Raw genomic sequence first — 20,610 nt, forward strand, 5'->3', positions numbered from 1 at the left:
CCAAGAAGACAGCTGGGATAGGCTCCAGCACCCCCCGCGACCCTCATGAGGAAAAAGTGGTAGAAAATGATTAAATTAAATTAAATTAAATTAAATTAAATTAAATTAAATTAAATTAAATTAAATTAAATTAAATTAAATTAAATTAAATTAAATTAAATTAAATTAAATTAAATTAAATTAAATTAAATTAAATTAAATTAAATTAAATTAAATTAAGACAGCTGGGATAGGCTGCAGCCTTCCACCCTCGTGAGGATAAGCGGTAGAAAATGAATGAATGAATAAATCCGACTCGTTGTGGGACGCCTTTACATTATTAACCACAAATCCTTTATTATCGGCCATTTTCCTGATGTCTCTGGTTAAAAAGTCCAAAGTAAATGTCCAAGTCACCATGTAATGGCCATTTTTGGTTTCAGTTATGTCGACAACCACTTATGTTGATGTGAGTCAGCCATTCCCAGGGGCTTCGACATAAACGCCTTCCCCTTCCAAAGCGCCTAATAATGAAGTGTCCAATCACATTGCTCTAATGTCATCACTGTGTTGCTCACAGAACCCATGGGGCATATTTGTAGATTATGCACTTAGTCACTGAAACTCAGACTTTAATTTATATGTTCTGGTTTCCATGCAATTGTATTTGTTAGTTCTAAAAATACAACAATATTAAGTCAAGGCTGGTTGACGAGAAAAAATAAAGAAAACTCGATTTTTGATATGATGTTAGGAATTTGTTGTCTTCCGCTCATCCCAGACTTACCCGTTGGCCATTAGTGCTCCTTTTAAGCACTGGCCTGCAACATCAACTCATAAATCATAAACCTTGCTATTCATCAGGTACCTGTATGTACATTTTTAATATGGACAATGAGGAATAATCATACTTTCCCAGAGAGTAAACATCCCAGATAATAAATAAAGTTTTATTTTATTTTATTTTATTTTATTTTATTTTATTTTATTTTATTTTATTTTATTTTATTTTATTTTATTTTATTTTATTTTATTTTATTTTATTTTATTTTATTTTATTTTATTTTTATCATTTTCTACCGCTTATCCTCACGAGGGTTGCGGGGGGTGCTGGAGCCTATCCCAGCTGTCTTGGGGTACACCCTGGACTGGTGGCCAGCCAATCACAGGGCACATATCGACAAACAACCATTCACACTCACATTCATACCTATAGACAATTTGGAGTGGCTAATTAACCTAGCATGTTTTTGGAATGTGGGAGGAAACCGGAGTACCCGGAGAAAACCTACGCATGCACGGGGAGAGCATGCAAACTCCACATCGAGTTGTGTTTTATTTTATTTTATTTTATTTTATTTTATTTTATTTTATTTTATTTTATTTTATTTTATTTTATTTTATTTTATTTTATTTTATTTTATTTTATTTTATTTTATTTTATTTTATTTTATTTTATTTTTGACTTGGCTTGACTTGAATGGCTTTGACTTGAATGGACTTGACTTGAATTGACGTGACTTGAATGGACTTGAATTGAATTGACTTGACTTGAATTGAATTGAATTGAATTGAATTGACTTGACTTGACTTGACTTGAATTGACTTGACTTGACTTGAATTGAATTGAATTGACTTGACTTGACTTGACTTGACTTGACTTGACTTGACTTGACTTGACTTGAATTGACTTGGCTTGACTTGAATGGAATTGACTTGACTTGACTTGAATGGACTTGACTTGACTTGACTATACGTGACATGACTTGACTTGAATGGACTTGACTTGACTATACGTGACATGACTTGACTTGCCGTAATTTAATTTAATTTAATTTAATTTAATTTAATTTAATTTAATTTAATTTAATTTAATTTAATTTAATTTAATTTAATTTAATTTAATTTAATTTAATTTAATTTACAGCGTTGATTTGCTGAGACTGTTTGCCATTTTTCCTCCTCCATTTCATGGTAAGGTAGATATTCTGTTCTTATCTTTTGTGCATCCTCCGGCGTTCCCTCATTGTTCCTGTCCGTTTTTTTGTTCTTCGTCATGTCGTTATCTCTTCCAAGGTGCTTTGAGTTATCCTGTTTTGCACTGCTCGCCTATTCTTCACATACGCCCTCTGTTTCTTTGTACATAGCTTATAATGGACAAGCCCGCTCTGTGTGTGCTCTGAATAAAACACATTGGCTCCATCTCTGCATCTGGCGTCCAAGACGGACACAAATGTAAAAAAAAATCATTCATAATAAATGACGATAATAAATGATGGCCTATTATTAATTTAAAAATGCATATTTAAGCAAATACTACAAATCATTGAACTAAATTCATCATTTTCGAGTATAAAAATGTTGACATTGACAAAAATACAAATATAAGACTCATTCAAAGACACAATGTCATATTCTACACCGGCCACTAGGTGTCAGTAATATTACATTAATGAGACAATACCCATTGCAGATAGTATTATCCAGAAATAAACAAGGAACTTTCCCAGTCTGATGTCTTAATTATGTTAATATCTCATATTGTCTGTTACTATATCTACTATATTGGGCAATATCAATGTAAAGGTGACTGTAGGGGTGTTATTTCATGTAGAGAGATCTCTAATAATATTAAAACAACATACTTAGAAGGTTGTAAACAGATGCTCAGACTACAAAACTATTCAATTCATAAATAAGCAATACTCAATACTACTTTGCGGGAAGTCTGTCTTATTTTAATTAATATGATGGCTTTGATTATTTTCCCAGGTCAAGTCACATGTCTTGTTTTGATGTGTGAATGAAATGAATGATAAAGTCATACAAAGTATTTTTTCTGATGTCATTGATTGTCAGGATGAAAACGTTGTTGTTGGTTTTTCTTTAGAAAAGGCTACACCACAGTTTTCATTGTTTTAGCTCTTCTGTGTGGCTTCCTTTAATTGTAGACATCGCCGATACTCGACAATATGGCGGCAGGAGATCGACTTGCACATCACGGTCGAAGCATCAAGGACACAGCAAATGAGAGACACGAGATGCACCCAAACCTGGGGGGGGGCATTCAGGGACAGGATACAAAAAACACTCAGCCAATGCAAGTATGGGTATCATTGTCAGTATCGGCAATACTGACCACATATGTACCTGGTATCGAATCAATACCAAAATACCCAATACCCTGGTGGATGCAGATGCAAAGGTACCTGGTCAGTTCGCTTCCGGTTTTTCAAACCTTTCCTAAGTACTCATATTTTTCAGAATGACTATTGATTTTGGTATTTTGGGTGATATAGATCACGGTCAGTATCGCCAATAATGACCCCATATGTACCTGGTATCAAATCGATACCAAAATACCCAATACCCTGGTGGATGCAGGGGCAAAGATATCTGGTCAGTTCGCTTCCGGTTCTTCAAACTTCAACTAAGTACTCTTATTTTTCAGAATGACTATTGATTTTGGTATTTTGGGTGATATAGATCACTGACAGTATCGGCAATACTGACCACATATGTACCTGGTATCGAATCGATACCAAAATACCCAATACCCTGGTGGATGCAGAGGCAAAGGTACCTGGTCAGTTCGCTTCCGGTTCTTCAAACTTCAACTAAGTACTCATATTTTTCAGAATGACTATTGATTTTGGTATTTTGGGTGATATAGATCACTTTCAGTATCGCCAATACTGACCACATATGTACCTGGTATCGAATCGATACCAAAATACCCAATACCCTGGTGGATGCAGATGCAAAGGTACCTGGTCAGTTCATTTCCGGTTCTTCAAACTTCTTCTAAGTACTCATATTTTTCAGAATGACTATTGATTTTGGTATTTTGGGTGATATAGATCACCGTCAGTATCGCCAATAATGACCCCATATGTACCTGGTATCGAATCGATACCAAAATACCCAATACCCTGGTGGATGCAGATGCAAAGGTACCTGGTCAGTTCATTTCCGGTTCTTCAAACTTCTTCTAAGTACTCATATTTTTCAGAATGACTATTGATTTTGGTATTTTGGGTGATATAGATCACTGTCAGTATCGCCAATACTGATCCCATATGCACCTGGTATCGAATCGATACCAAAATACCCAATACCCTGGTGGATGCAGATGCAAAGGTACCTGGTCAGTTGACTTCCGGTTCTTCAAACTTCTCCTAAGTACTCATATTTTTCAAAATGATTATTGATTTTGGTATTTTGGGTGATATAGATCACTTTCAGTATCGCCAATACTGCCCACATATGTACCTGGTATCAAACAGATACCAAAATACCCAATACCCTGGTGGATGCAGATGCAAAGGTACCTGGTCAGTTCATTTCCGGTTCTTCAAACTTCTTCTAAGTACTCATATTTTTCAGAATGACTATTGATTTCGGTATTTTGGGTGATATAGATCACTTTCAGTATCGCCAATACTGACCACATATGTACCTGGTATCGAATCGATACCAAAATACCCAATACCCTGGTGGATGCAGAGGCAAAGGTACCTGGTCAGTTCGCTTCCATATTCTTCAAACTTCTCCTAAGTACTCATATTTTTCAGAATGACTATTGATTTCGGTATTTTGGGTGATATAGATCACTGTCAGTATCGCCAATACTGATCCCATATGCACCTGGTATCGAATCGATACCAAAATACCCAATACCCTGGTGGATGCAGATGCAAAGGTACCTGGTCAGTTGACTTCCGGTTCTTCAAACTTCTCCTAAGTACTCATATTTTTCAGAATTACTATTGATTTTGGTATTTTGGGTGATATAGATCACGGTCAGTATCGCCTGGTAACGAACCGATACCAAAATACCCAATACCCTGGTGGATGCAGATGCAAAGGTACCTGGTCAGTTCGCTTCCGGTTCTTCAAACTTCTCCTAAGTACTCATATTTTTCAGAATGAATATTGATTTTGGTATTTTGGGTGATATAGATCACTGTCAGTATCGTCAACACTGACCACATATGTACCTGGTATCGAATCGATACCAAAATACCCAATACCCTGGTGGATGCAGATGCAAAGGTACCTGGTCAGTTCGCTTCCGGTTCTTTAAACTTCTCCTAAGTACTCATATTTTTCAGAATGACTATTGATTTTGGTATTTTGGGTGATATAGATCACTGTTAGTATCGCCTGGTATCGAATCAATACTAAAATACCCAATACCCTGGTGGATGCAGATGCAAAGGTATCTGGTCAGTTCATTTCCGGTTCTTCAAACTTCTTCTAAGTACTCATATTTTTCAGAATGACTATTGATTTTGGTATTTTGGGTGATATAGATCACTGTCAGTATCGCCAATACTGATCCCATATGCACCTGGTATCGAACTGATACCAAAATACCCAATACCCTGGTGGATGCAGATGCAAAGGTACCTGGTCAGTTCGCTTCCGGTTCTTTAAACTTCAACTAAGTACTCATATTTTTCAGAATGACTATTGATGGTATTGCTATATGGTAATGATATATTGATTTTTGGTATTTTGGGTGATATAGCCTACAGCACGGTGTATGAGGTTATGGTAGCTTGAAGCAAAAATGTCAAATCAGTACTTTATTCCTTTTCCCAATGACATTTTCAATCGATCTTCTGTCTGGAATGATCCATACAATATATATTTATTTATATTTAATATTATATATATATATATATACAATATATTCCATGTATAATGATGTATATCCCATCCATGCCTCAAGTGGTCAGTGTAATCACAGTGTGGGTAATTACCCAGCTTGTTTGTGACATCACTGCAAGCCGCTTCCTTCTAAATGCAAATGTAATGATGCTACGTTTTTTTTATGACCACTCTTCAACGAGGATGAAACCGGCACTCGTGCATTAGCTCTACGCATACCGTAACCCCCCCTGCCCCCCTGCCGTGGTCAGCAGCACTTAGCTCATCCCAGTGGAACTGCTCCATTAAAACACGGCTTGTGGCAAGTGTCAGCGTGCGCAGGGGGTGTGAAAGATGAGCGCAATAACAGAAAAGGAGCGTATCGCGTGGTATCGCGCGGTATCGCAAGTGAGCCTCCAGGGTGGGAATGAGTTGATATCGCACGTCACACAAAACCCCCGGAGGGGTTGAGAAGGTTTCGAAATGACGTCACTGTGCTTGATATCAACATTTGGTTATATCGGCCTCAGGTAGAAGCTTATAAAGCTGTCCTACTGGCACTTGGATACGTGGAAAAAACAATGCAGGACGCCTGAAGGCACACATGTGAAGTTTGCTTGTAATATATTACAAAAGCCTTATGGGCTTTACAGTGCCAACATTTGTCCCGGTGGACACTTTGATTAAAAATTGCATACTGTTTAACTAACGTCAATATAAGCAGTTGTCAACAAAGTTACATTCAAAATCAAAAAAAAGCTTTTGGAGTCCATCCAAAGCACATGAAGAATAACAAGACATCAACAGAAACATTTAGGCTATATTAATTAAACACAGGTGGCACGGTGGTCGAGTGGTTAGCACGCAGACCTCACAGCAAGGAGACCAGGGTTCAATTCCACCCTTGGCCATCTTTCATGTTCTCCCCGTGCATGCGTGGGTTTTCTCCGGGTACTCCGGTTTCCACATTCCAAAAAAACATGCTAGGTTAATTCCCGACTCCAAATTGTCCATAGGTATGAATGTGAGTGTGAATGGTTGTTTGTCTATATGTGCCCTGTGATTGGCTGGCCACCAGTCCAGGGTGTACCCCGCCTCTCACCTGAAGAGAGCCGGTGACGACCCTCATGAGGATAAGCGGTAGAAAATGAATGAACATTATTCCAACAGTAAAATATGGTGGTGGTAGTGTGATGGTCTGGGACTGTTTTGCTGCATCAGGACCTGGAAGACTCACTGTGATAAATGGAACCATGAATTATTGTTAATATGCAAATATGGGCTGCACGGTGATCGAGTGGTTAACGCGCAGACCTCACAGCAAGGAAACCAGAGTTCAATTCCACCCTTGACTATCTCTGTGTGGAGTTGTATGTTCTCCCCCGTGCATGTGTGGATTTTTTTTTCCGGGTACTCCGGTTTCCTCCCACATTCCAAAAACATGCTAGGTTAATTAGCGACTCCAAATTGTCCATAGGTATGAATGTGAGTGTGAATGGTTGTTTGTCTATATGTGCCCTGTGATTGGCTGGCCACCAGTCCAGGGTGTACCTGGTGTAGCTGGGATAGGCTCCAGCACCCCCCACGACCCTCGTGAGGAAAAAGCGGTATAAAATGAATGAATGAATTAAACACAACCAGTCCAGGGTGTATCCGGCCTCTCTTCCAAAATCAGCTGGGATAGGCTCCAGCATACTTCCTGGAATCATTATTCAGTCATTCATTTTCTACCGCTTATCCTCACGAGGGTCGCAGGGGGGTGCTGGAGCCTATCCCAGCTGTCTTTGGACGAGAGGCGGGGTACACCCTGGACTGGTGGCCAGCCAATCACAGGGCACATATAGACAAACAACCATTCACACTCACATTCATACCTATGGACAATTTGGAGACGCTAATTAACCTAGCATGTTTTTGGAATGTGGGAGGAAACCGGAGTACCCGGAGAAAACCCACGCAAACTCCACACAGAGATAGCCGAGAGTGGGATTAGTAACGGAATATAATTTAGAATTTTAGTGCTGTTTATCATTCTAACAATCATCATAAAAAATCTAGTATCAGTCATTATATGGTTGATCGTCTTTATCTTCTCTACTTATACTTTTTATTCGCTTGGTAATTGCATTTTGTCCTTCAAGTCGCAGTCATTCATTCTGTCTAATTAGCTCTCTGAACCTCCAAGCCGACCTCTGACCTCTTCATCTGGGAAAAGCTTCTGCTTAGCACTTTCTGTTGGAAGACTTGAAACCGGCACTAAATAGAAGATGGATCCTTGCTGATCCAATATGTGCTATACAAGCATGTGCATGTGTGTGTGTGTGTGTGTGTGTGTGTGTTTACATTGCTGATCAACATTTTAAGACCAGATGGAAAAAGTGCAACAATTTCCATATTTCCATTCTGCAAGGACGTCATCGGTATAGCTTGAAAATGCAAAAAAAAAGAGACAAAAAGTAGTTTTGCATCAGCAATTTATTGCAAACAAGCATTACTTCAACTTAAACCTCCTTAGAATAGAATTTAAAGAACCAAAAAGTGATGCATGCTGGCTACCAGAGTTTACAGGAGATTTATGAATATGAATATGAATATGAAACTTGACCCAGGGCATCTAACCGCCTTCAAATCATGTCCATTTTTGTAAATGTCTGTCTGAAATGTCTGAAAGAAATATTCCAATCTCTGGTCTACATGCACCGCTATAATCAACCTGAATAGTCAATAGGGCATGCCCAGTAAAACGTAAACATCAACATCACGTGATATTGAGTATTGCGAGTTTTTTTTTTGTTCGTCCAGTTTTGAAATTTAGTTTGGATCAAAAACAAACTTTCCCTAGCAGTCCAGTGCTGATTGCTGGCCTCCATTTTTAAAACCGAAGAACGTCTGGATCTGCGTGTTACGTCATATCTGAGCATGCTCTGAAAGAATGCTTGATATAACATATGAAGAGCTTGCAACCAAAAGGCGCTAAATCCAATTTTCGAAATGAACGAAATGAACGAAATGAACGAAATGAACAAAATGAACAAAATGAACGAAATGAACGAAATGACCGAAATGAACAAAATGAACGAAATAACCGGAATGACCGAAGTGACCAAAATGACCGAAATGAACGAAATGACCGAAATGACCGAAATGAACAAAATGACCGAAATGAACAAAATGAACAAAATGAACAAAATGAACAAAATGAACAAAATGAACAAAATGAACAAAATGAACAAAATGAACAAAATGAACAAAATGAACAAAATGAACAAAATGAACAAAATGAACAAAATGAACAAAATGAACAAAATGAACAAAATTACCGAAATGACCAAATTGACCGAAATTGGCGAAATGAACTAAATGACTGAAATGAACTAAATACCTGAAATGAATGAAATGACCGAAATTACCAAAATGACCGAAATGACCGAAATGACCGAAATGACCGAAATGAACAAAATGAACGAAATAACCGGAATGACCGAAGTGACCAAAATGACCAAAATGAACGAAATGACCGAAATGACCGAAATGAACGAAATGACCGAAATGAACAAAATGAACAAAATCAACAAAATGAACAAAATGAACAAAATTACCGAAATGACCAAATTGACCGAAATTGACGAAATGAACTAAATGACTGAAATGAACTAAATACCTGAAATGACTGAAATGACCAAAATGAACAAAATGAACCAAATGAATGAAATGACCGAAATTACCAAAATGACCGAAATGACCGAAATGACCGAAATGACCGAAATAACCGGAATGACCGAAGTGACCAAAATGACCGAAATGAACGAAATGACCGAAATGAATGAAATGAACGAAATGAACAAAATGAATGAAATGAACGAAATGAACGAAATGACCGAAATGAACAAAATGAACGAAATAACCGGAATGACCGAAGTGACCAAAATGACCGAAATGAACGAAATGACCGAAATGACCGAAATGAACGAAATGACCGAAATGAACAAAATGAACAAAATGAACAAAATGAACAAAATGAACAAAATGAACAAAATGAACAAAATGAACAAAATGAACAAAATGAACAAAATTACCGAAATGACCAAATTGACCGAAATTGACGAAATGAACTAAATGACTGAAATGAACTAAATACCTGAAATGACTGAAATGACCAAAATGAACAAAATGAACCAAATGAATGAAATGACCGAAATTACCAAAATGACCGAAATGACCGAAATGACCGAAATGACCGAAATGACCGAAATGACCGAAATGAACAAAATGAACAAAATGAACAAAATGAACAAAATGAACAAAATGAACAAAATGAAGAAACCGAAGAACGTCTGGAGGTGCATGTTACGTCATATCTGAGCATGCTCTGAAAGAATGCTTTATATAACATATGAAGAGCTTGCAACCAAAAGGCGCTAAATCCAATTTTCACTAAGTTGCATGTTTTTCATGAGTTTAATAGACCTCTGTCATGTGTATCCAAATCACATATTTTGGTCTTGAAATCATTTTTAAAAATATGAAAAAAAGTGATATGAAATTTATGCTTTCAACCAAAAGGCGCTATTTCCATTTCAGATTTCAACCAAAAGGAGCTAAATCCCTTTCTTTATTCTTTATTCTGATTGGCCCAAGTTTCCCATCCTGTTTTGTTTGTGTACATTAAGTACACGTATGATAGTTACAGTATGTTATGCAATTCAGGAGAACACAAATTGTGTTTTTACAGTATTCTGTAACATGGAAGTTTTTTTTACGCCATAAAAGTCTCTACCTTGACACCTCCAACTTTCATGAGAAACATTATTTTACTTGTACTAAAAAACATACAATGTAAAAAGTTTGTAATGAGATGATTTTTGTCACTGTCACCTTCATGGTGCAGTCAAAATACTTTTAATAAAAAAAATGATTAATTTAATTAATAATAATGATTTTGTATTGTATGTTGAGAATGGCTTCTGTGTTGTAATTATTTTATTAGCATAGCACATTAAAGCACCTTACATTCTTTTACAACAATGCCATTGAAGAAGTTAAAGTCAAATTCATTTCAGCCGAAAGGTGCTAAATCCATCATTTCGGCCAAAAGGCGCTAAATCCGAAAAAAAATAATTTAAAAAAATATATAAAATACATGGTGTGTGCAGGATTTTTATAGCATGCATTTTTATGACCTATATATTGATAGCTCTTTCATTTGCAATATAGACTTGATGACCAAATAGATTGATATGTGCGTAATTAAAAATCATTGATTTTCTCAAAATCAGTCAAAATGGATTTAGCGCCTTTTGGTTGCAAGCTCTTCATATATATAATATATATATGACAAACATTATGTCATTGGATGGTCATATCACCTCGTACTTCGGTACGAGGTACATTATTAAAAAGAAAAAAAACAAAACCTTAAACTGTATTATGGAAAGCAGGAAGTGAACAAATGTAACAGTTAGTGATTGTAAAAGTACCAGATGGAGGGGTAGGATTTAATAAGCTTTGCTTCTTCCTACTCCTTTTGGACATGTGGAACTGTGAACTGATTATGGGATGCATTCAATTGTAATCTGATGCATGTTCAAATGAAATTAAACCATTACCATTACCATTACCATTACCATTACCATTACCATTACCATTACCATTACCATTACCATTACCATTACCATTACCATTACCATTACCATTACCATTACCACATAAATTTAAACAGGAAAAGATCAAATTCAATCTTGCTAATATTTTATAATTAAACTCGGGACAGCTGCACGCTGTCTAGTGGTTAGCGCACAGACCTCACAGCTAGGAGACCCGAGTTCAATTCCACCCTCATCCATCCCTGTGTGGAGTTTGCATGTTCTCCCCGTGCTTGCCTGGGTTTTCCCTGGGTACTCCGGTTTCCTCCCACATTCCAAAAACATGCTAGGTTAATTAGCCACTCCAAATTGTCCATAGGTATGAATGTGAGTGTGAATGGTTGTTTGTCTATATGTGCCCTGTGATTGGCTGGCCACCTCTCGCCCCAAAGACCCCTGCGACCCTGGTGAGGATAAGCGGTAGAAACCCAAGAAGACTAAAATACAACCAAAACAATCAAAGCTATTTTGCGTCGTGCTGGAAATGCGACTGAATGACAACAATTCAGCAAAGTTACTTGATACTTGATTGCAGTTGCTGCGGCTAAGGGCGACCCAACCAGTTCAAGATCTTCTGATGAGCCCACAGCGGGCAGCCGGTCTTGTTTGCCTGCCCGATCCAGGATGAAAGGTATGAAACATTCAGTATGCTTCTCCTGCTGCTTACCTCATTCTATGATATAACGTCACCGCCTAGAATTATTATTCACAGTAGTTCCCTCCACACTTCCTCAAAGAAACATTCTGCTGCCTGAGGGCTAAGTCCATCCCAGCGAGGACCTCCTGAGACCGGGATGTGCAAGAGCAGGCTATCCTTGCAAACGTCAGTAGGAGCAATACGATGAATGAAGTCAGCGGGCGTACGTTAACTTGGTTATGTCGTCCTTGATTGACATCTACAGCCTCGTGTGATGCAATCATTATTGTCAGATAATGTCATTCTATTTTGTGATGCCATCGCCGTTGTACTTTTTGTGTAGAGTGGGGGTGGGGTGGGCGCTTTGATACATTTTGTACATTAAATATATTAAAACCATTCCAATGTAGATTCATGTATGCTAAGTTATCTGAACAAAACAACCAAACAAAACATATTTACTTTGTGTTTAACAAACCACTCCTCGTCCGCCGTGCAGCCTAAAACAAATATATTTTTTAGTTTTTTTCTGTAAAATGTGAGATAATACATCGTTAGAAATCAATCTTTATCATTTATTTTATTTTATTTTATTTTATTTTATTTTATTTTATTTTATTTTATTTTATTTTATTTTATTTTATTTTATTTTATTTTATTTTATTTTTTTTTTTTTTTATTTATTTTTTTTTAAAGTTTTTAGGGGTGTTATTTCATGGCTATAGGGCTCTAATAATTATGAATGTGAGTGTGAATGGTTGTTTGTCTATATGTGCCCTGTGATTGGCTGGCCACCAGTCCAGGGTGTACCCCGCCTCTCGCCCCAAGACGGCTGGAATAGGCTCCAGCACCCCTTGTGAGGATAAGCGGTAGAAAACGAATGAATGAATTTTCTAATATACGGCTGCATGGTGGATGAGTGCTTAGAGTGCAGGCCTCACAGCTAGGAGACCCAAGTTCGATTCCACTGTGGAGTTTGCATGTTGCATGCGTGGGTTTTCTCCGGGTACTCCGGTTTCTTCCCACATTCCAAAAAAACATGCTAGGTTAATTAGCGACTCCAAATTGTCCATAGGTATGAATGTGAGTGTGAATGGTTGTTTGTCTATATGTGCCCTGTGATTGGCTTGCCACCAGTCCAGGGTGTACCGGGCCTCTCGCTCAAATAGAAGACAGCTGGGATAGACTCCAGCATTCCTGCGACCCTCGTGAGTATAAACAGTAGAAAATGAATGAATGAATATCATTCCTATTAACTTTTGCCAGTATGAATAATAATAAAAATATGAATAAAAATATTTAATGCAAAAAGCAACATGTGTAATTTTTCCTTAACAGTATGAACAAAATCTATGAAGTTGCATTCAGGTGGTGAAAGTAAAAAAAAAAAAAAAAAAAAACGATATTCCACTCCAGTCAAGTCCATATTTAGATGATTTTCTGAATGAATGAAAGCTGAGGGTTGGTCTTTTTATCATGCATTATCACACACTGTCAGACTAAGCAAACACACGTTAACCTCCAAGTCACCTTGGCATGCAACTGCATATTTAATTAGACTGCTGAGAGAATCACAATATCCATAAATGAGGGAAATGTTTAAAAAATCAAATCCATTCAAAGACATGGCGGCTGGGTCTGGACAGTGCATTGATCCTGTAGGCCGGATTTGCACCATCGGTCATCGGTACTATCAGTCTCATGTTAATAAAGAACACAGTAGCTTCATTTCTACTTGAAACGTCAAGCATAATAAGATCAAACATGGTTGATGCATTAACAATTAAGGAGGTTTAGTGTCGACATCCTTCGCTGCGCAGATGAAGGTGCGCTCACGGGGAACGTGTCGTAATTATCCTGACTATCAGTGCAAAAAAAAAAAGCTTTTTCTATTTTTTCAAACCGATCAAACCTGCCATGGCGGTTTGTGTTTACGCTAGAAATTATTCATTTTTTTCTACAAAACAAAGAAATTTTTAAGTTAGGACTTGAAATATTGATTGTGTCGCTACCATGGGAAGTATCAGCATTGGTATCGATATTCACTCATTCATTTTCTACTGCTTTTCTACCCACAGGGCACATATAGACAAACAACCATTCACACTCAACATTCATACCTATGGACAATTTGGAGTGGCTAATTAACCTGTGGGAGGAAACCGGAGTATCCGGAGAAAACCCACGCATGCACGGGGAGAACATGCAAACTCCACACAGAGATGGCCGAGGGTGGGATTGAACTCGGGTCTCCTAGCTGTGAGGCCTGCGCGCTAACCACTCGACCGCCGTGCAGCCTAAAACAAACATATTTTTTAGATATTTTTCTGTAAAATGTGAGATAATACACCGTTAGAAAGCCATCTTTATCATTCACTGATAATTTAATTTTATTTAATTTTATTTAATTTTATTTAATTTTATTTAATTTTATTTAATTTTATTTAATTTTATTTAATTTTATTTAATTTAATTTTTGAAAATTTAATTGAAAATGACCAAAATGACCGAAATGACCGAAATGACCGAAATGAACGAAATGACCGAAATGAACGAAATGAACGAAATGAACAAAATGAACAAAATGAACAAAATGAACAAAATTACCGAAATTACCGAATTGACCGAAATTAACGAAATGAACAAAATGACTGAAATGAACTAAATAACCGAAATGACTGAAATGACCGAAATGAACAAAATGAACCAAATGAATGAAATGACCGAAATTAGCAAAATGAACGAAATTAGCAAAATGAACGAAATTACCAAAATTACCGAAATGAACAAAATGAACAAAATGAACAAAATGAACAAAATGAACAAAATGAACAAAATGAACAAAATGAACAAAATGAACAAAATGAACAAAATGAACAAAATGAACAAAATGAACAAAATGAACAAAATTACCGAAATTACCGAATTGACCGAAATTAACGAAATGAACAAAATGACTGAAATGAACTAAATAACCGAAATGACTGAAATGACCGAAATGAACAAAATGAACCAAATGAATGAAATGACCGAAATTAGCAAAATGAACAAAATTAGCAAAATGAACGAAATTACCGAAATTACCGAAATTACCGAAATGAACAAAATGACCGAAATGAATGAAATGACCAAAATGAACTAAATGAACTAAACGACCGAAATGAACAAAATCAACGAAATGACCAAAATGACAAAAATTAACGAAATTAACGAAATGGAAAAAAATTACCAAACTTACCGAAATTTACCGAAATGAACGAAATAATTTAATTTAATTTAATTTAATTTAATTTAATTTAATTTAATTTAATTTAATTTAATTTAATTTAATTTAATTTAATTTAAAATGACCAAAATGACCAAAATGACCGAAATGACCGAAATGACCGAAATGACCGAAATGAACGAAATGAACGAAATGAACGAAATGAACGAAATGAACAAAATGAACAAAATGAACAAAATGAACAAAATTACCGAAATTACCGAATTGACCAAAATTAACGAAATGAACAAAATGACTGAAATGAACTAAATAACCGAAATGACTGAAATGACCGAAATGAACAAAATGAACCAAATGAATGAAATGACCGAAATTAGCAAAATGAACAAAATTAGCAAAATGAACGAAATTACCGAAATTACCGAAATTACCGAAATGAACAAAATGACCGAAATGAATGAAATGACCAAAATGAACTAAATGAACTAAACGACCGAAATGAACAAAATCAACGAAATGACCAAAATGACAAAAATTAACGAAATTAACGAAATGGAAAAAAATTACCAAACTTACCGAAATTTACCGAAATGAACGAAATGACTCAAATGAACAAAATGAACGGATCTTTTTACTGAATGATATAGTGCCCAATAGCCCAATAGTGGTGGGCAAAACTGAACGGTTTCGCCCACCACTATTCCTGCTATGTAAGCATCATGAAAATCTACTGTATTTTGAAACGGTTCCATTGTTTACAAACTGAGGGATTGAAGTCTCTAGATACAAGACCCAACATCCCAAATCCATTTGTGGTGTGATATGATTCATGATCTGAGTTTGGGTTGTGTTGCTTTCATTTCAAGTCTAGAATGCAATGTTGATTAGTTGGGTAGAAAGCAAAATCAGGTCAAGAAAAACAGAAAAGAGTGTTTGTGAATGTCAGACTGGAGGAAAACACGGGGAGTCTGCAGGCTGCTCTCTGGGCAGCTTTGCCCCAATTCTCATGGCCATGTAGGTTAGCGGGGATTGGACCGGTCTTAATGGACGGTGGCTGTGGGCATCAAGCTGTCGAGCACAAACGGAAGCCTGTCTGTCTCGTGTCAGATGAAAATAAATGCTTTGCGGTCACTTGATGCAATCGCGTTCCCACGGGCGCTAACTCTAATCAAGTGAAGCGTAGACTCTGAGCATTCTTGTTTCAGTCTTTAAAACGCCTCTGCTTGAATCATAAGGTTATGTTTTGGTCGTGTTTTCGCTAGTTCATTCTAGTGGCTCGGGCATCGAGTCCGAGTACTGAGGTGGTCCAGGCATGTGGACCTAGGACACAATAACTGGAAGAGGTGGCGTTTGGACCAGGAAACTGGGCTTCCCTACTGAGACTTCTGCCTCTGTGACCCAGACCTGAATAATAGGAAGAAAAGTGTTTATAAAAATGACAGTATAATGGAAGTTTAACAAGATCAAAAACGCTAAAATACGCTTAGATTCAAAGTAGAGCTTCTCATCTCATCATTAAGACCTAACCGGGTCTATACACAGGGGGAGATCATAGGCTCACGACCAATTGACCAAAATGACCAAAATGAACGAAATTACCAAAATGACCAAAATGACCAAAATGACCAAAATGACCAAAATGACCAAAATGACCAAAATGACCAAAATGACCAAAATGACCAAAATGAATGAAATGACCGAAATGAATGAAATGAATGAAATGACCGAAATGACCGAAATTACCAAAATTACCAAAATGACCACAATGACTGAAATTGCCAAAATGACCTAAATTACCTAACTGACCGAAATTACCAAAATGAATGAAATGAACGAAATGACCAAAATGACCAAAATGAGTGAAATTGCTGAAATGACCTAAATTACCTAACTGACCGAAATTACCAAAATGAATGAAATGACCGAAATGAACTAAATGAACTAAATGAACTAAATGAACTAAATGAACTAAATGAACTAAATGAACTAAATGAACTAAATGAACTAAATGAACTAAATGAACTAAATGAACTAAATTACTGAAATGACCGAAATGACCAAAATGACCAAAATGAGTGAAATTGCAGAAATGATCTAAATTATCTAACTGATCGAAATTACCTAAATGAACGAAATGAACGAAATGACCAAAACGACCAAAATGACCAAAACGACCGAAATGACCGAAATGAATGAAATGAATGAAATGAATGAAATGAATGAAATGAACTAAATGAACCAAATGAAATAAATGAACTACTGAAAATTACTGAATTACTGAAATACCGAAATGACCAAAATGACTGAAATTGCTGAAATGACCGAAATGACCGAAATGACCGAAATGACCGAAATGACCGAAATGACCGAAATTACCGAAATTACCGAAATTACCTAAATTACCTAAATGACCAAAATTACCAAAATGAATGAAATGATCAAAATGAACGCAATGACCGAAATGAAAATATACAAAATACAATATACAAATACAATATACAAATTACTGTTAGATTCAAAGTAGAGCTTCTGATCTCATCATTAAGACTAACCCTGAGCATGCACGCAGCACATCCATTTTTAAATGGGCATTGGCATTCACAGAGCCGACTTCGTTTGTTGTCTATCGCATACATAAAACGTTATTGCTTATTTCAATAGTAGTCAAGTTGAATCTTTCCAAACAATACCTTTGCACCGGTGAATTTGCAATTTGTAGAAAGGTAATGTGTCTAATTCGGAGTCTCCCGGGATTTATGCACGATGGTGCCTTTGTAGTCCTCATTACAGTTGTTGTCACTGTACAGGGAGTGTACTCACCGGGATGAATAATTAGCTGGGATAAAAGTGGATTCATGCAAATTTAAAATACAGCAAGAGTCGCAGGAACAGAGGTCCCGGAGACAGAAGGTGTATTATTGTGTCAATGCCTTTTCCAAATAGCACATTTCTCAGCTACTTCAAACCGTACCAAACTGCTATTTCCTCGGTAAAATAAGAATGAAAGTTCATTCCTTCATGTTGGGCTACTTTGACGTTTTTAGCTAAATGTATTGTACCTTTAATTGGACAAATATAATGATAACAGGGCTGCACGGTGGAGAGTGGTTAGCACACACGCCTCACAGCAAGGAGACCCAAGTTCAATTCATATTGTCTGTCAATCATTTGCAGCATTTCCTCAAAATAAGGGTGTCAATATTAATGTGTTAGTTCCAGCTTACTTAATATATTTACCTCAGGGCTGTCCAGCTATCTTTAGATATTATTATATATTGTTAACATAATTAAAAAACAAAACACTATGCATCTATTTAATTTTTTTCTATTTACATTATGCCTTTTTGTTGTATTTGCGGCTGCACGGCGAACGAGTGGTTAGCGCGCAGGCCTCACAGCTAGGAGACCCGAGTTCAGTTCATACTGTCTGTCAAACATTTGCAGCATTTCCTCAAAATAGGGGTGTCAATATTAATGTGTTAGTTCCAGCTTACTTAATATATTTACCTCAGGGCTGTCCAGCCATCTTTAGATTTTTAGATATTGTTAATATAATAAAAAAATAAAACACTATGCATCTATAATTTTTTTTGTATTTACATTATGCCTTTTTATTGTATTTGCAGCTGCACGGCGGTTGTGTGGTTAGCGTGCAGACCTCACAGCTAGGAGACCGAGTTCAGTTCATACTGTCTGTCAAACATTTGCAGCATTTCCTCAATTGATATTATGATTATCTCTGTCCAAACAAATCCTCACATCTATAGGAGACCTGAGTTCAGTTCATACTGTCTGTCAAACATTTGCAGCATTTCCACAATTGATATTATGATTATATCTGTCCAAACAAATCCTCACATCTAGGAGACCCGAGTTCAGTTCATACTGTCTGTCAAACATTTGCAGCATTTCCTCAATTGATATTATGATTATATCCGTCCAAACAAATCCTCACATCTATAGGAGACCCGAGTTCAGTTCATACTGTCTGTCAAACATTTGCAGCATTTCCTCAATTGATATTATGATTATATCTGTCCAAACAAATCCTCACATCTAGGAGACCCGAGTTCAGTTCATACTGTCTGTCAAACATTTGCAGCATTTCCACAATTGATATTATGATTATATCTGTCCAAACAAATCCTCACATCTAGGAGACCCGAGTTCAGTTCATACTGTCTGTCAAACATTTGCAGCATTTCCTCAATTGATATTATGACTATATCTGTCCAAACAAATCCTCACATCCAAGAGACCCGAGTTCAGTTCATACTGTCTGTCAAACATTTGCAGCATTTCCTCAATTGATATTATGAGTATATCTGTCCAAACAAATCCTCACATCTAGGAGACCCGAGTTCAGTTCATACTGTCTGTCAAACATTTGCAGCATTTCCTCAATTGATATTATGATTATATCTGTCCAAACAAATCCTCACATCTAGGAGACCCGAGTTCAGTTCATACTGTCTGTCAAACATTTGCAGCATTTCCTCAATTGATATTATGATTATATCTGTCCAAACAAATCCTCACATCTATAGGAGACCCGAGTTCAGTTCATACTGTCTGTCAAACATTTGCAGCATTTCCTCAATTGATATTATGATTATATCTGTCCAAACAAATGTCTAGTATTGTCTTTAACACATAAACAAAGCACAGCCACCTTCGTTTTTTCCTCCTTGAATGGAATGCTAATAAGAGCGATTCCACTCAGACGACTGTCACCGGGTGGCAGAGGTCTCACTCCACCGTGTCTTAACAGGTCTCATTTGGCATCACCCAATGGAATTGCAGACGAGTGTTTGTCCCATCGAGTCGGGATAGAATTGCCCAACCTTGTCAGTGAGCATGAATTGATTAAGCCTGCTCGGTTGAGAGGCGAAACATCATGAACAGTCCGGTTGCGATCGATTCAATGCCCGAGGATACAAAGATGTGAATGAATGACAACAATTTTGAGATGACAACATTTTGATGTGTGTTTTTTTTCCACCTTAATACTCATAATCTGAAAATGAATGTTTATGTACGACATAGGTAAGAATACCTAAAGATGATATGACAAGGATAATGCAAATAAAAAGTTTGTATTTTATTTTATTTATTAAATATTTTATTTTATTTATTAAATATTTTATTTTATATTTTATTATATATAAAAATATTTATTTTATTTTATTTTATTATTTATTTTAAATTTTATTGAGAATTTTATTTTCAGGATAGAAAAGACTAGGCTGCTTTACCGCAGTCGCTCTTGTAATGCTGCAGTGCTATTCACAGTGCAATTACAATCAGTAGGGGCAGCCAGCAAGTTCAAATTGGACTGGCTGTTGACTGTGACTTTGAAAACTTCCCAAAGAACAATTTTGCTTTGGTAAATACTGCATAGTATTATGTATTTACAAATTATTCTGACAGATTAAGTTTGCAATTATGCAACAAACTGACATTTAACTGAG

The sequence above is a fragment of the Doryrhamphus excisus genome, linkage group LG14 (genome assembly GCF_037039965.1).
Source record: "Doryrhamphus excisus strain RoL-2023G ecotype Guam linkage group LG14, RoL_Dexc_Guam_v1.1, whole genome shotgun sequence".
Taxonomy (NCBI): Eukaryota; Metazoa; Chordata; class Actinopteri; order Syngnathiformes; family Syngnathidae; genus Doryrhamphus; species Doryrhamphus excisus.